Raw genomic sequence first — 15,380 nt, forward strand, 5'->3', positions numbered from 1 at the left:
CCCACTTCCGGTACTTCACTGCGCATGCGCCTGCTTGTAGGATTGCTGGAGCCCAAACGGAGTCTTGTATCAGTAAATATACATCGGCGGCCATTTTCCTAGTGATGTCCATATCAGGGATAGTGCGGTCGCCATTTTTATGAGGACCTTGGCAAAAGACAGGCTTTGTTTATTTCAGCAGGATTTGTCATGTAAACATAAGGAGAGACATGTATAAGATGCTTTTATACATATATGATTTAGATTTTTTGCAGCATACATACATTGAAGTATAGGTACAATTATATTGGATAAGTCAGTGCCTATTTAAAGTGCCAGTGCATAGGAACAATTACATTGGATAATAAGGCAGTGCATATTTAAAGTGTCTGTGCATATTGTAAAAGTAAAAGGTCAGTTTGGTGCCGCACAAGACTATAAAGAAAATTACTTTGTAATGGACTCTTATAAAATGTGTCCCTTGTGAACCAACAGTACATATGCATAGGAAATGCCTGTATCGGTATTCAAGGAGTTGCTGTTGTTGGTGGTGCACCCAGAGTCAATAGTACAGGTTAATGTTACAAAAGAAAAAAGAGAGACTCTGTGTTGGGGCACACTTGAAAAAACTAAAACTTAACTTTTAATATTCAGAATTTAATTCAACTAAGAAGAAGGGAATATAGGTATGAAATTGGTAAAGGTCAAAGGTTGTTCCAAACACCTCTGCTTTTCACATAAGTGCAGAGGTATTTATTACTGCACCTAATATTCCCTAGAAGTCTCCCACCTAGGTACTAATTAGGCTATTCACTGCTTAGCTTCCAAGATCAGACGAGATTGGGCGTAATATAAATTGGTATATGACAGTGGACAGCAGAAGACGGGCCCTGAACCTATACGTTTCCTCTACCTCTGCACTCTGCACTCATGTGAAAAGCAGAGGTGTTTGGAACAACCTTTGACCTTTACCAATTTCATACCTATATTCCCTTCTTCTTAGTTGAATCATTTTTTCTGATCCTTTACTCATCTAGAGCTTTTTGCACACTGCATTTGCTGTTCAAAAATTTAGTAATAAGCAGATCAACCGATACCAGGACACACCATTACAATAGGCACTGGTGGATTAATGTAAAATTATTTAAGAATTTTTGATATCCATTGCCTATGTACCAGATGTTAAAGAATTTATCATTTTATGCCGAAATTAAATTCTGAATATTTCATCTCTGGTGTCACTGTCACCGTAATTAGTAATTGGAGTATTTTCACTCCTAATTATTAATTAATTAATCTAGTGAGAAACATTTGACTTTCTCCTTAAATATTATGCATTATATACTATATCTTACATGTGTGTTTATTTGTGTACCATAATTTTATCCTACTCCAATTAAAAGTTAAGTTTTAGTTTTTTCAAGCGTGCCCCAACACAGAGTCTCTCTTTTTTCTTTTGTAACATATTGTAAAAGTGACTATTGTTATAGTAACAGTACTTATTATAGTGCAAGTGCATTATAATAAAGTGCCTATACTGATAATTAATTATTATCCTAAGGGAGAAGGAGAATTATAAAGTGCTTGTGCAAGAATATATTGTAGTTGGATAATTAAAATTATTAATAAAAGCTCATTTGATATGACATATTGATACTACTGTGATTAGAAAAAAATGCATCACTTAAAAGGAGCTGATACTTTTCGCAGGCATTTGTTCTGTTTAACAAATTACAGTACCTGATCTTCCCAGGTGCTCCCCCTCTCTGGTACTGATCAGGCCCAACACTGCTTGGCTTCCAAAATTGGACGAGGTTGGGCATTTCCAGTGTGGTTTGACTGTAGTAATATCATGCCATTCACTCTGTTGTATCATAACTCCTTATTAAAAGGTTATTATTTAGAATATTATTAACACCGTGATCATTTTAATAGTGATATTAGAACTTTAGTGAGTGAGGGGGGGAGGGGGGAAATGGGGAGGAGGGGGAGAAAAGTGTGTGTAGGGGGTTACTATTGGAATGGGGATGTAACCAGCTGTTAGAAAATCCTATAGGTGTTTAGAGAAAAGGAGCAATTTCATAACTTTCGTTAAATCCCATTGGATGAAGCGTCTGGAGTTGGAATATCCAAAACATTTCTCGACGTGACAGTTTGTTCGCTAAGTCACCTCCTCTCTCTCCCAATTTCACCTGTTCAGTGGCTTTGAAAGTTAGTGCCTCGGGATTGGAGTTGTGTACTTCGTTAAAATGTTTGGAAACAGCATGATTTTCCACTTTGTTTTTGATATTTCTGACGTGCTCTTGTATCCTTAGTTTTAGTGGTCTTTTTGTTTTTCCAATATATTGTTTACCACAGTCACATTCCAATAGGTAGATAACTGAATGAGTGTTGCAGTTCATGTAATCTCTGATCTTGTACTCCTTCTTTTTTTCTCCATCTGTAAAAGTTTTCCTGCTTGGATGTAAAAATCTACAAATATTACACCGTCCACACTTATAAGAACCTACACACTTAGGCCAGTGATGATCTTCTCTGGATTCGGCAATCAACATGCTTGGGGCTAGGATATCCTTTAAGTTTCATGATATTTTAAAGATGATTTCGGGGCGAGGGGGCAGTATCTCTTTTAGAATTGGGTCCATTAAGAATATTCCCCAGTGGTTCCTGAGTGATTCTCTGATGGACTTTTCATGTCGGCTATATGTAGTGATGAACGCTGTAGAGTCTCCTGCCTTTTCTTTACTTCTGTATTATTATTATTATTATTATTATTATCCTTTATTTATATGGCGCCAGCACCCAATTACAGAGTACATATGCACATAATCAAAACAGGAAAACAGTGACTTACAGTTGAAGACAATATAGGACAAGTACAGGGTAACTAAGCATAACTACACCAGTAAATGACAGAGATAAGTTCCAGGTGGCCAAAAAAACTGCGTGATTTGGGCAGTTGAGGATTATAAAAGTAAGAAAAGGATAAGCACATGAGGGAAGAGGGCCCTACTCGTGAGAGTATTCCAGCAGTTTTGATCTTTGTAGGCTTTTTGTTTTAGTAACAGCCTCTGTTAAGATGGTTTTTGGATATTCCTTTTCTTTAAACCTGTTCTTGTATAGTTCAAGCTGTATTTCGCAGTCTTCAGATTTACTGCAGTTCCTTCTGATTCGACTAAATTAGGAGAGGGGGATGTTATTCTTCCATCTTTTCAGATGGTGGCTTTTGTAGTGGAGATAGCTATTTGTGTCAACTTGTTTCACATAGTTTCTTGTTTCGATCCTCCCATCTTCTCCCGTTAGGACCAGATCTAAAAACTCAATGGACTCTTTGTTTGTATTAGAAGTGAAGGCAAGGTTCATCTCATTGGTACTGAAATATTTTAAAAACTGGTTAAAAGACTCAGTGGTTCCATCCCAGATTATTAAAATGTCATCTATATAGCATCGATAAAAAATAATATGGTTGTTAAAATTGTGACTGTCATATATAAAACTATTTTCCCAGCACCCCATACAAAGATTAGCAAAGCTGGGTGCAAAAATCGTGCCCATTGCAGTGCCACAACGCTGAAGATAAAACTGATCCAGGAATTTAAAATAATTATGATGAAGAATAAAATACATAATGTCACAAATAAAATATTTGTGGCTTGCTGTTAGTGTTGTGTCTCTGTCTAGAAATTCTCTGCAAGATGTGACTCCTTTCTCATGTTCGATACATGTATACAGTGATTGGACATCTATTGTCACCCACATGTATGTGTCCTTCCATTCTTTTTAATTTAGAAGATTCAGGAACAAGGTGGTGTCCTTCAGGTAGGAGGGTACTTATCTTGGGGAGTGTTGTCTTATATTTTTTACATTGTAACCTATACAGCACATCTGACACGTTCCCTTTACTCGTGGCGCAATATTATTCCTTTTTTGCTATAGTTCCGTTTGGTATTATTTTTATTGCTGCCTGGTAAAGAGACATACACAATAGAATGCTGAGAAATTCAGACCGTGCCACAAAAAGAAATGTTTGGTGTCAAAAATTATTTAATGAAACTATACATGCTAATGAACCATCCCAACCCTGGGATTTAGATGAATTATTTTGGGGGATAGAAAGACTCCTCAATAAATAAGTTAAGACATGGTGGGATATTAAGGGCCTGGAACACTACATTTCTGTTGAAAGAGTACCTAGGGGTCTCAGGCTACTCAAGCAACCCACATTTGGTAATTTAGATGTGGCTTTCTTTGAAAAATGGGACAAGAGTCTGCACAACTGTTCTATAGACTTAATGAAACTCCTCATTGATGAGAAGAAAAAATCTCTCTCAACAGTGGAGAATGAAATTAAGATCAAAGAAAAGGAATTCGAACTATTCAAAGATAAGGAAGACTATAAGTTTAATGAAAAAGTATTGAACAAAAAACTAGAATGCATTGAAGATGTCATTAAAGGGAAAGAAAATAAATTTCTAAGGGACAAAAATGACTATGACAGGGAAAAGTGAAAAATTTGAGCAGATTTAGAACAGCAGGACCATCCAACAACAAATCAGAGGGACAACATTGGAAATCTATACCCATGAGAGTGTTAGGGTCTCCTGCTCTGTGCTGCCATGTCGTCATGGCAACCGGGAGACAAGTGCTAGCGGAGTAACCTGAGCGTAGCTGATACTCCGGTTCGGGTCTTTTGCTGTGCAGTGGTTACAGGCTCTGTGCACGGCAGGGGATCCGGTGCTGGTTTTTGTGCTCACAGTCTGTGAGGTCTGAGTGGGGCATGGACAGCACCTGCTATATAAACCCTCTTCTCAGGTTAGGCAGATGCTGCTGAATCTTTGTTGGTTAGTCAGTTCCTGAAAGCTAGCTAGTACTGTGTAAACTTTGTATTTGTTTGTTGCTTACTGCAAATAGGCCTTGGAATTTGGTATTACACTCTGCCAATCCAGACCTAGCAGTAAGACTGGAGTCAGTCGTTTAACCTGCTGGGGTTCTTTTGCTACTCTGTGAACCTAGCAGGTTTGCGGCTGTATTCTCAGACTTGCCTGCCAAAATCCTTTCTCACTGTGCAAGGTGTTCAGGTGTCAGTTTAGTGGCAGTAAGCTGAACCAGTGCACTGCAAGTGAAGACTAGGATTGTGGAGACTCTCCTTGTGTCTATTATTCCATCTCTGACCAAGGAGTTTACTGCCACACCCGTTGGTAACCCTTTAGGGTTTGCTGTTGCCCTTAGCAACAGCATTTCGGGTTCTCTATGTATTAAATCACAACATCTCGCTTCTTTCCATCTGAGCATTCCTAATACTAGGGAGACACCCAGTTTCTTAGCCTTTGGGCTTCTCTGTTCACTTTGTGCTTATTTTGTTACCCTATCACCTTCTGTGTATGTAATGTCATATTCCCCAGTCTGTCTGTGAGTTCATTTGTTTTGCATCCCTCTCCGTTCAGACACCAGTACATTCCTGCTGGCACTGGTGTGCATAACATATTCAGCAGCCTAATACTCCTGTTGAAATTTTGTGGGAATATGGAGCATACCCCTCAAAATACTTTGCAACAGGTGGTCGATCAGGTGCAGGTCCTGACTCGACAATTTAATGATTTGTCCATTAAAATGCACACCTCGCAGGCCGCTGGCGGAGCTCCCGCAGCAGCAGTACCTTCAGGGGTTAAGGAGCCGAAAGTAAATCTCCCGGATCGTTTTTCTGGAGATCGCTCGCAGTTCTTTTGTTTCAAGGAGAGCTGCAAGCTATATTTCCAGCTTAGGCCTCAGTTTCTGGGTCGGAGATTCAGCGGGTGGGCATAGTGATTTCCTTGCTACAAGGAGACCCACAGGTCTGGGCATATGGGTTGCAGCCTGACTGTCCGTCGCTTAAAAGTGTTGATGCTTTTTTTACGGCACTGGGCATGTTGTATGATGACCCTGACAAGACGGCCTCAGCCGAGGCTCAGATTTCGATCCTTAAGCAAGGGCGAAGGCCAGTTGAGGTTTATTGTACGGAGTTTCGGAGGTTGGCCCATGATACCCAGTGGAATGACCCAGCCCTGAGACACCAGTACCGAAGAGGTCTTTCTAACCAGTAAAAAGACCAACTGGTACAATATCCCTTGCCTGATAGCTTGGATCAGCTCATGCAGTTATCCATTCGGGTGGATAGACGGCTGAGAGAGCGCAGGCTTGAAAGGGAGACCGAGGTTTCCTTCTTTCCCAAGGGAACCTCAGACTCTGAGGAATTTTCCGAGGAGCCTATGCAGATTGGGGCTACCCGCCTCTCCTCGCGTGAGAAGACGCGGAGGAGACAGCAGGGGTTATGTTTGTACTGTGGGAATAAAGGTCATGTGGTAGTATCATGCCCAGAAAAGCCGGAAAACTTCAGGGCCTGAGGGTGATGGGAAATATCCTGTCAGGCCAGAAGTCAGAATTTCCCAAGAAGACTTTTATCATTCCGGTGACCTTGAAGATCCTCGGTCAAACTGTCAAGACTGAGGCCTTTGTGGACAGTGGGGCCGACAGGGTTTTTATGGACCGCCAATTCGCCCTGAAACACTCTGTTCCCTTAGTACCCTTGGCATCGGAAATTGAGATTTGTGGGTTAAACGGGGAACCATTATCCCAGGGTAAAATTACCTCTAGCACTAGCCAGATTTCTTTGTTTATTGGAGCCACACACTCTGAAAAATTGTCCTTTTATGTGACTGTCTGTACTTTTGCCCCATTGGTGTTGGGGTTACCCTGGTTAAAGGCCCACAATCCTCAATTTGACTGGGTCTCTGGGGAGTTTCTTAGATGGGGTACTGATTGTTTCAGGAGTTGCTTGAGCCTTCCAGTCAGGCTTTCGCAGCTAAGTTTGCCAGGATTGCCAGGATGTTATGCAGATTTTGCGGACGTGTTCTCCAAAAGAGTTGCAGAGGTACTACCTCCCCATCGCCCCTATGACTGTGCCATTAATTTGTTGCCGAATGCTAAGCTTCCCAAGAGCAGGTTGTACTCCCTGTCACGTCCTGAGACTCAGGCTATGGCAGAGTACATTCAGGAGAACTTGGCTAAGGGATTTATCAGACCTTCACAGTCTCCAGTTGGGTCGGGGTTCTTCTTCGTGGGTAAAAAGGACGGTTCGTTGTGACCCTGCATCGACTTCAGGGAATTGAATCGTATCACGATTAAAAACTCATACCCACTGCCTCTCATTTCGGTCTTGTTTGACCAGCTTCGTACGGCCACCATTTTTTCTAAGATTGACCTACGCGGTGCGTACAGTCTAATCCGAATAAGAGAGGGGGATGAATGGAAGACTGCCTTTAATACCCACTCGGGGCATTATGAATATTTGGTGATGCCTTTTGGGCTCTGTAATGCCCCGGCAGTCTTCCAGGACTTCATGAACGATGTGCTCAGGGAATATTTGGATAGATTCTTAGTTGTATACTTAGATGACATCCTAATCTTCTCCCATTCCCTGGAGGAACATCGGAAGCATGTACGCTTAGTCCTCCAGAGACTCAGAGACCACCGGCTTGGGGCGAAGCTGGAGAAGTGCGAATTTGAAGTTCAGCAAATCGCATTTCTAGGATATATTATCTCTCCAGAAGGTTTCCAAATGGAGGGTTCCAAGGTACAGGCAGTCCTGGATTGGGTGCAGCCCACTAGTTTGAAGGCGCTTCAGCATTTTCTGGGCTTTGCGAATTTTTATAGACGATTTATCGCTGGATTTTCGTCTATAGTGGCGCCCTTGGTGGCACTCACTAAGAAAGGGGCGGATGTTGCTCACTGGTCTTGTGAGGCCAAAGCGGCTTTTGCCCGTCTCAAAAGGGCATTTGTCTCGGCCAAGGTGCTGCGACACCCAGATCCAGAGCGTCCTTTTGTGGTGGAGGTGGATGCCTCTGAGATGGGTATTGGGGCAGTGCTCTCTCAGATGGGGGTGTCTGATAATCGCCTTCATCCCTGTGCTTACTTTTCCCGTAAATTTTCGCCTGCCGAGATGAATTATGACGTGGGTAACCGGGAATTGTTGGCTATTAAGGATGCACTCGAGGAGTGGAGACACTGGCTTGAGGGGGCTAAGTTTGTGGTCTCAATTCTCACCGACCATAAGAATTTGGCATATTTAGAGTCAGCGAAGCGGCTCAATGCCAGGCAGGCACGATGGGCTTTGTTTTTTGCTCGCTTTAATTTTTTGATAACATATCGCCCTGGGTCAAAAAACATCAAGGCTGACGCGCTCTCGCGGAGTTTTGCTCCAATCCAGGAGACCCCCGAGGAGCCATTGCCCATTGTGTCCCCATCATGTATTAAAGTGGGCATTACCCAGGACCTCTTGTCATTAGTCCTTAGAGCACAGGAGCAGGCTCCTCCAGACCTTCCGGTAGGTCTTTTGTTTGTGCCTCCTAGGTTAAGACAGCGAGTGTTTTTGGAATTCCATGCCAAGAAGTCGGCAGGTCACCCGGGTATTGCCAGAACTCGGGAGTTGCTATCTAGGGCGGTGTGGTGGCCCTCGGTGGCTAGGGATGTGGATCAGTGGGTTCGGGCATGTGACATCTGTGCCCGAAATAAGACTCCTAGAGGGGTTCCTGTTGGCCCATTACATCCACTCTCTATTCCATCTAAGCCATGGACCCACATTTCAATGGATTTTGTGGTGGACTTGCCCAAATCCTCGGGGATGACAGCCATCTGGGTTGTCGTTGACAGGTTTTCGAAGATGGCGCACTTCGTTCCATTGGTTGGGCTGCCATCGGTCAGACGCCTGTCTGAATTATGTATGCTGCATGTTGTGCGCCTCCACGGGTTGCCACTTGATGTGGTCTCTGACCGCGGATCCCAGTTTGTGGCCAAATTCTGGAGGGCATTTTGTTCCGATCTCCAGATTTCTGTCAGCTTGTCGTCAGGCTACCATCCGCAGTCTAATGGGCAGACTGAAAGGGTGAACCAGTCCTTGGAGCAGTTCCTCAGGTGTTATGTCTCCAAGTGTCAGACTGACTGGGTTGCTCATCTGTCCATGGCGGAGTTTGCCTATAACAACGCGGCTCACTCTGCTACAGGGATCTCTCCCTTCCTTTGTGTGTATGGGCATCATCCTAAGGCCAATTCTTTTGACCCCCTGGACTCCACGCCTGGTGGTTCCTCTGTGGTTTCGGTCCTTAGAGGTATTTGGAGGAAAGTGAAGAAAGCCCTTGTGTCTGTGTCATTAGTGACCAAAAGGGTTTTTGATAAGCGGAAGAGACCCTGCAGCTTCAAATTAGGAGACTTTGTCTGGTTGTCTACCAAGAATTTGAAGTTGAGACAGCCATCTCATAAGTTAGGCCCCCGGTTCATCGGTCCTTATAAGATCACTAGGGTTATCAATCCGGTGGCATTTCAGTTAGATCTACCCCGTTCTTTGGGTATCAATAAAACATTTAATTGTTCCCTTTTAAAACGGACGATTAGTAATCCTTCTTCCAGTGGAAGACCTTCCCCTCTTCTGATACGTGGCCAGAGGGAGTTTGTTGTTGAAAGGATTCTTGACTCCAAGATGGTTCGGGGTCGGCTGTCATTTTTGGTGCACTGGAAGGGGTAGGGCCCGGAGGAGCGGTCGTGGGTGCGCAGTTGTGATCTTCATGCCCCCAGACTGTTACGCTCTTTCTTCTTGCAGTTCCCCGATAAACTCGGTGGTAGGGGTTCCTTGACCCCTCGTCAGAGGGGGGGTACTGTTAGGGTCTCCTGCTCTGTGCTGCCACGTCATCATGGCAACCGGTAGACAAGTGCTAGCGGAGTAACCTGAGCGTAGCTGATACTCCAGTTCGGGTCTTTTGCTGTGCAGTGGTTACAGGCTCTGTGCACGGCAGGGGATCCGGTGCTGGTTTTTGTGCTCACAGTCTGTGAGGTCTGAGTGGGGCGTGGACAGCACCTGCTATATAAACCCTCTTCTCAGGTTAGGCAGATGCTGCTGAATCTTTGTTGGTTAGTCAGTTCCTGAAAGCTAGCTAGTACTGTGTAAACTTTGTATTTGTTTGTTGCTTACTGCAAATAGGCCTTGGAATTTGGTATTACACTCTGCCAATCCAGACCTAGCAGTAAGACTGGAGTCAGTCGTTTAACCTGCTGGGGTTCTTTTGCTACTCTGTGAACCTAGCAGGTTTGCGGCTGTATTCTCAGACTTGCCTGCCAAAATCCTTTCTCACTGTGCAAGGTGTTCAGGTGTCAGTTTAGTGGCAGTAAGCTGAACCAGTGCACTGCAAGTGAAGACTAGGATTGTGGAGACTCTCCTTGTGTCTATTATTCCATCTCTGACCAAGGAGTTTACTGCCACACCCGTTGGTAACCCTTTAGGGTTTTGCTGTTGCCCTTAGCAACAGCATTTCGGGTTCTCTATGTATTAAATCACAACATCTCGCTTCTTTCCATCTGAGCATTCCTAATACTAGGGAGACACCCAGTTTCTTAGCCTTTGGGCTTCTCTGTTCACTTTGTGTTTTATTTTGTTACCCTATCACCTTCTGTGTATGTAATGTCATATTCCCCAGTCTGTCTGTGAGTTCATTTGTTTTGCATCCCTCTCCGTTCAGACACCAGTACATTCCTGCTGGCACTAGTGTGCATAACAGAGAGGCAATACCACACGGAGTAGGAACACAGAAACTCCAACCACCAGTGTGAAAACATTCAACAGATTCACAGCCTTACAGAGACATGGATCGAATAGTGACCAGGATTTTTTTTATCCCAAAGAATAGGCGGAAGACTAAGAAATACAATAAAGAACACCGTGAAAGAAGACATTCATCATGCATCACCACTGAAAAGAAGACACACAGAAGAAGAGGAAATCGAGGGGGCAGGAGGAAGAGAATATAAAAAAAGAACATTATGATGACAGATCCAAAAGACAAAGGCACATTCAATCTATCCCAGCATACCCTGACGGAATCAGAGATATCCTTGCTGAATAAGGCCTTACCTTTGCACCCACAGGGGCCTTAATAAATTTGAGACGTTTATAGACCTGAATAAGTTTATTAGAAAGCTGATGCTTAAAAGACATTTTTTTTTAAAAAAGGACGCAGTTATCACCAACTATGACAATCATTCCAAATCTGGACTAAAAAAATTGGAATCCAAAGGGAGCAATATCAGTATATTTTACGAGTTGGTGAAGAAGGATCTGTGTGATACTGAGCAAGTGAAGATAAAGGAGAAAAACATCACCAATCTGGAAAGTGAAGCCTTGAAGAAATTACAAAAGAATAAGGGGATCGTTATAAAACAAGCTGACAAGGGGGGGGGGGGGGGGGGGCTGGTCATCATGGATCATGCAAAATATATCGCGGAAGCAGAAAGACTATTATCAGATGAAAAGTCCTACACCAAATTACCAGGGGACCCAAAGGACAGCTACGTGGAAGAATTAAGGAAACTTCTACTGCACGGTCTAAGAACTAGCGATTTTTCTGGTTTTGTGTTTTGGTTTTGGATTCGGTTCCGCGGCCGTGTTTTGGATTCGGACGCGTTTGGCAAAACCTCCCTGAAATTTTTTTGTCGGATTCGGGTGTGTTTTGGATTCGGGTGTTTTTTTACAAAAACCCCCTCAAAAACAGCTTAAATCATAGAATTTGGGGTCATTTTGATCCCATAGTATTATTAACCTCAATAACCATAATTTACACTCATTTTCAGTCTATTCTGAACACCTCACACCTCACAATATTATTTTTAGTCCTAAAATTTGCACCGAGGTCGCTGGATGACTAAGCTAAGCGACCCAAGTGGCCGACACAAACACCTGGCCCATCTAGGAGTGGCACTGCAGTGTCAGACAGGATGGCACTTCAAAAAAATAGTCCCCAAACAGCACATGATGCAAAGAAAAAAAGAGGCGCAATGAGGTAGCTGTGTGACTAAGCTAAGCGACCCAAGTGGCCGACACAAACACCTGGCCCATCTAGGAGTGGCACTGTAGTGTCAGACAGGATGGCACTTCAAATAAATAGTCCCCAAACAGCACATGATGCAAAGAAAAAAAGAGGTGCACCAAGGTCGCTGGATGGCTAAGCTAAGCGACACAAGTGGCCGACACAAACACCTGGCCCATCTAGGAGTGGCACTGCAGTGTCAGGCAGAATGGCACTTCAAACAAATAGTCCCCAAACAGCACATGATGCAAAGAAAAATGAAAGAAAAAAGAGGTGCAAGATGGAATTGTCCTTGGGCCCTCCCACCCACCCTTATGTTGTATAAACAGGACATGCACACTTTAACAAACCCATCATTTCAGCGACAGGGTCTGCCACACAACTGTGACTGAAATGACTGGTTAGTTTGGGCCCCCACCAAAAAAGAAGCAATCAATCTCTCCTTGCACAAACTGGCTCTACAGAGGCAAGATGTCCACCTCCTCCTCATCGTCCGATTCCTCACCCCTTTCACTGTGTACATCCCCCTCCTCATAGATTATTAATTCGTCCCCACTGGAATCCACCATCTCAGGTCCCTGTGTACTTTCTGGAGGCAATTGCTGCTGGTGAATGTCTCCACGGAGGAATTGATTATAATTCATTTTGATGAACATCATCTTCTCCACATTTTCTGGAAGTAACCTCGTACGCCGATTGCTGACAAGGTGAGCGGCTGCACTAAACACTCTTTCGGAGTACACACTGGAGGGTGGGCAACTTAGGTAAAATAAAGCCAGTTTCTGCAAGAGCCTCCAAATTGCCTCTTTTTCCTGCCAGTATACGTACGGACTGTCTGACGTGCCTACTTGGATGCGGTCACTCATATAATCCTCCACCATTCTTTCAATGGTGAGAGAATCATATGCAGTGACAGTAGACGACATGTCAGTAATCGTTGGCAGGTCCTTCAGTCCGGACCAGATGTCAGCACTCGCTCCAGACTGCCCTGCATCACCGCCAGCGGGTGGGCTCGGAAATCTTAGCCTTTTCCTCGCACCCCCAGTTGCGGGAGAATGTGAAGGAGGAGCTGTTGACGGGTCACGTTCCGCTTGACTTGACAATTTTCTCACCAGCAGGTCTTTGAACCTCTGCAGACTTGTGTCTGCCGGAAAGAGAGATACAACGTAGGTTTTAAATCTAGGATCGAGCACGGTGGCCAAAATGTAGTGCTCTGATTTCAACAGATTGACCACCCGTGAATCCTGGTTAAGCGAATTAAGGGCTCCATCCACAAGTCCCACATGCCTAGCGGAATTGCTCTGTTTTAGCTCCTCCTTCAATGTCTCCAGCTTCTTCTGCAAAAGCCTGATGAGGAAAATGACCTGACTCAGGCTGGCAGTGTCTGAACTGACTTCACGTGTGGCAAGTTCAAAGGGTTACAGAACCTTGCACAACGTTGAAATCATTCTCCACTGCGCTTGAGTCAGGTGCATTCCCCCTCCTTTGCCTATATCGTAGGCAGATGTATAGGCTTGAATGGCCTTTTGCTGCTCCTCCATCCTCTGAAGCATATAAAGATTTGAATTCCACCTCGTTACCACCTCTTGCTTCAGATGATGGCAGGGCAGGTTCAGGACTGTTTGTTGGTGCTCCAGTCTTCGGTACGCGGTGGCTGAATGCCGAAAGTGGCCCGCAATTCTTCGGGCCACCGACAGCATCTCTTGCACGCCCCTGTCGTTTTTTTAAATAATTCTGCACCACCAAATTCAATGTATGTGCAAAACATGGGACGTGCTGGAATTTGCCCAGATGTAATGCACGCAAAATATTGCTGGCATTATCCGATGTCACAAATACCCAGGAGAGTCCATTTGGGGTAAGCCATTCTGCGATGATGTTCCTCAGTTTCCGTAAGAGGTTGTCAGCTGTGTGCCTCTTCTGGAAAGCGGTGATACAAAGCGTAGCCTGCCTAGGAACGAGTTGGCGTTTGCGAGATGCTGCTACTGGTGCCGCCACTGCTGTTCTTGCTGCGGTAGGCAATACATCTACCCAGTGGGCTGTCACAATCATATAGTCCTGAGTCTGCCATGCTACACTTGTCCACATGTCCGTGGTTAAGTTGACATTGAGTACAACTGCATTTTTTAGGACACTGGTGACTCTTTTTCTGAGGTCTGTGTACATTTTCGGTATCACCTGCCTAGAGAAATGGAACCTAGATGGTATTTGGTACCGGGGACACAGTATCTCAATCAAGTCTATAGTTGCCTGTGAATTAACGGTGGATAACGGAAACACATTTCTCACCGCCCAGGCTGCCAAGGCCTGAGTTATCCGCTTTGCAGCAAGATGACTGCTGTGATATTTCATCTTCCTCGCAAAGGACTGTTGGACAGTCAATTGCTTACTGGAAGTAGTACAAGTGGTCTTCCGACTTCCCCTCTGGGATGACGATCGACTCCCAGCAGCAACAACAGCAGCGCCAGCAGCAGGAGGCGTTACACTCAAGGATGCATCGGAGGAATCCCAGGCAGGAGAGGACTCGTCAGACTTGACAGTGACATGGCCTGCATGACTATTGGCTATCCTGTGTAAGGAGGAAATTGACACTGAGGGAGTTGGTGGTGTGGTTTGCAGGAGCTTGGTTACAAGAGGAAGGGATTTAGTGGTCAGTGGACTGCTTCCGCTGTCATCCAAAGATTTTGAACTTGTCACTGACTTATGATGAATGCGCTGCAGGTGACGTATAAGGGAGGATGTTCCGAGGTGGTTAACGTCCTTACCCCTACTTATTACAGCTTGACAAAGGCAACACACGGCTTGACACCTGTAGTCCGCATTTGTGTTAAAATAATTCCACACCGAAGAGGTGATTTTTTTTGTAATTTGACCAGGCATGTCAATGGCCATATTGATCCCACGGACAACAGGTGTCTCCCCGGGTGCCTGACTTAAACAAACCACCTCACCGTCAGAATCCTCCTTGTCAATTTCCTCCTCAGCGCCAGCAACACCCATATCCTCATCCTGGTGTACTTCAACAGTGACATCTTCAATTTGACTATCAGGAACTGGACTGTGGGTGCTCCTTCCAGCACTTGCAGGGGGCGTGCAAATGGTGGAAGGCGCCACCTCTTCCCGTCCAGTGTTGGGAAGGTCAGGCATCGCAGCCGACACAATTGGACTCTCCTTGTGAATTTGTGATTTAGAAGTTCTTTGCTGTGCTTTTGCCAGCTTAAGTCTCTTCATTTTTCTAGCGAGAGGATGAGTGCTTCCATCCTCATGTGAAGCTGAACCACTAGCCATGAACATAGGCCAGGGCCTCAGTCGTTCCTTGCCACTCCGTGTCGTAAATGGCATATTGGCAAGTTTACGCTTCTCCTCAGACGCTTTTAATTTTGATTTTTGGGTCATTTTACTGAACTTTTGTTTTTTTTATTTTACATGCTCTCTACTATGACATTGGGCATCGGCCTTGGCAGACGACGTTGATGGCATTTCATTGTCTCGGCCATGACTAGTGGCAGCAGCTTC

The 15,380-nt window shown here is 44.5% G+C and overlaps 1 pseudogene; it reads right to left on the reverse strand.

The window, feature by feature from the left end:
- Positions 1-1,707: 1,707 nt before the first annotated feature.
- Positions 1,708-1,826, reverse strand: LOC134950079 (5S ribosomal RNA; annotated as a pseudogene).
- Positions 1,827-15,380: the final 13,554 nt, after the last annotated feature.

The sequence above is a fragment of the Pseudophryne corroboree genome, chromosome 8 (genome assembly GCF_028390025.1).
Source record: "Pseudophryne corroboree isolate aPseCor3 chromosome 8, aPseCor3.hap2, whole genome shotgun sequence".
NCBI classification, from domain to species: Eukaryota; Metazoa; Chordata; class Amphibia; order Anura; family Myobatrachidae; genus Pseudophryne; species Pseudophryne corroboree.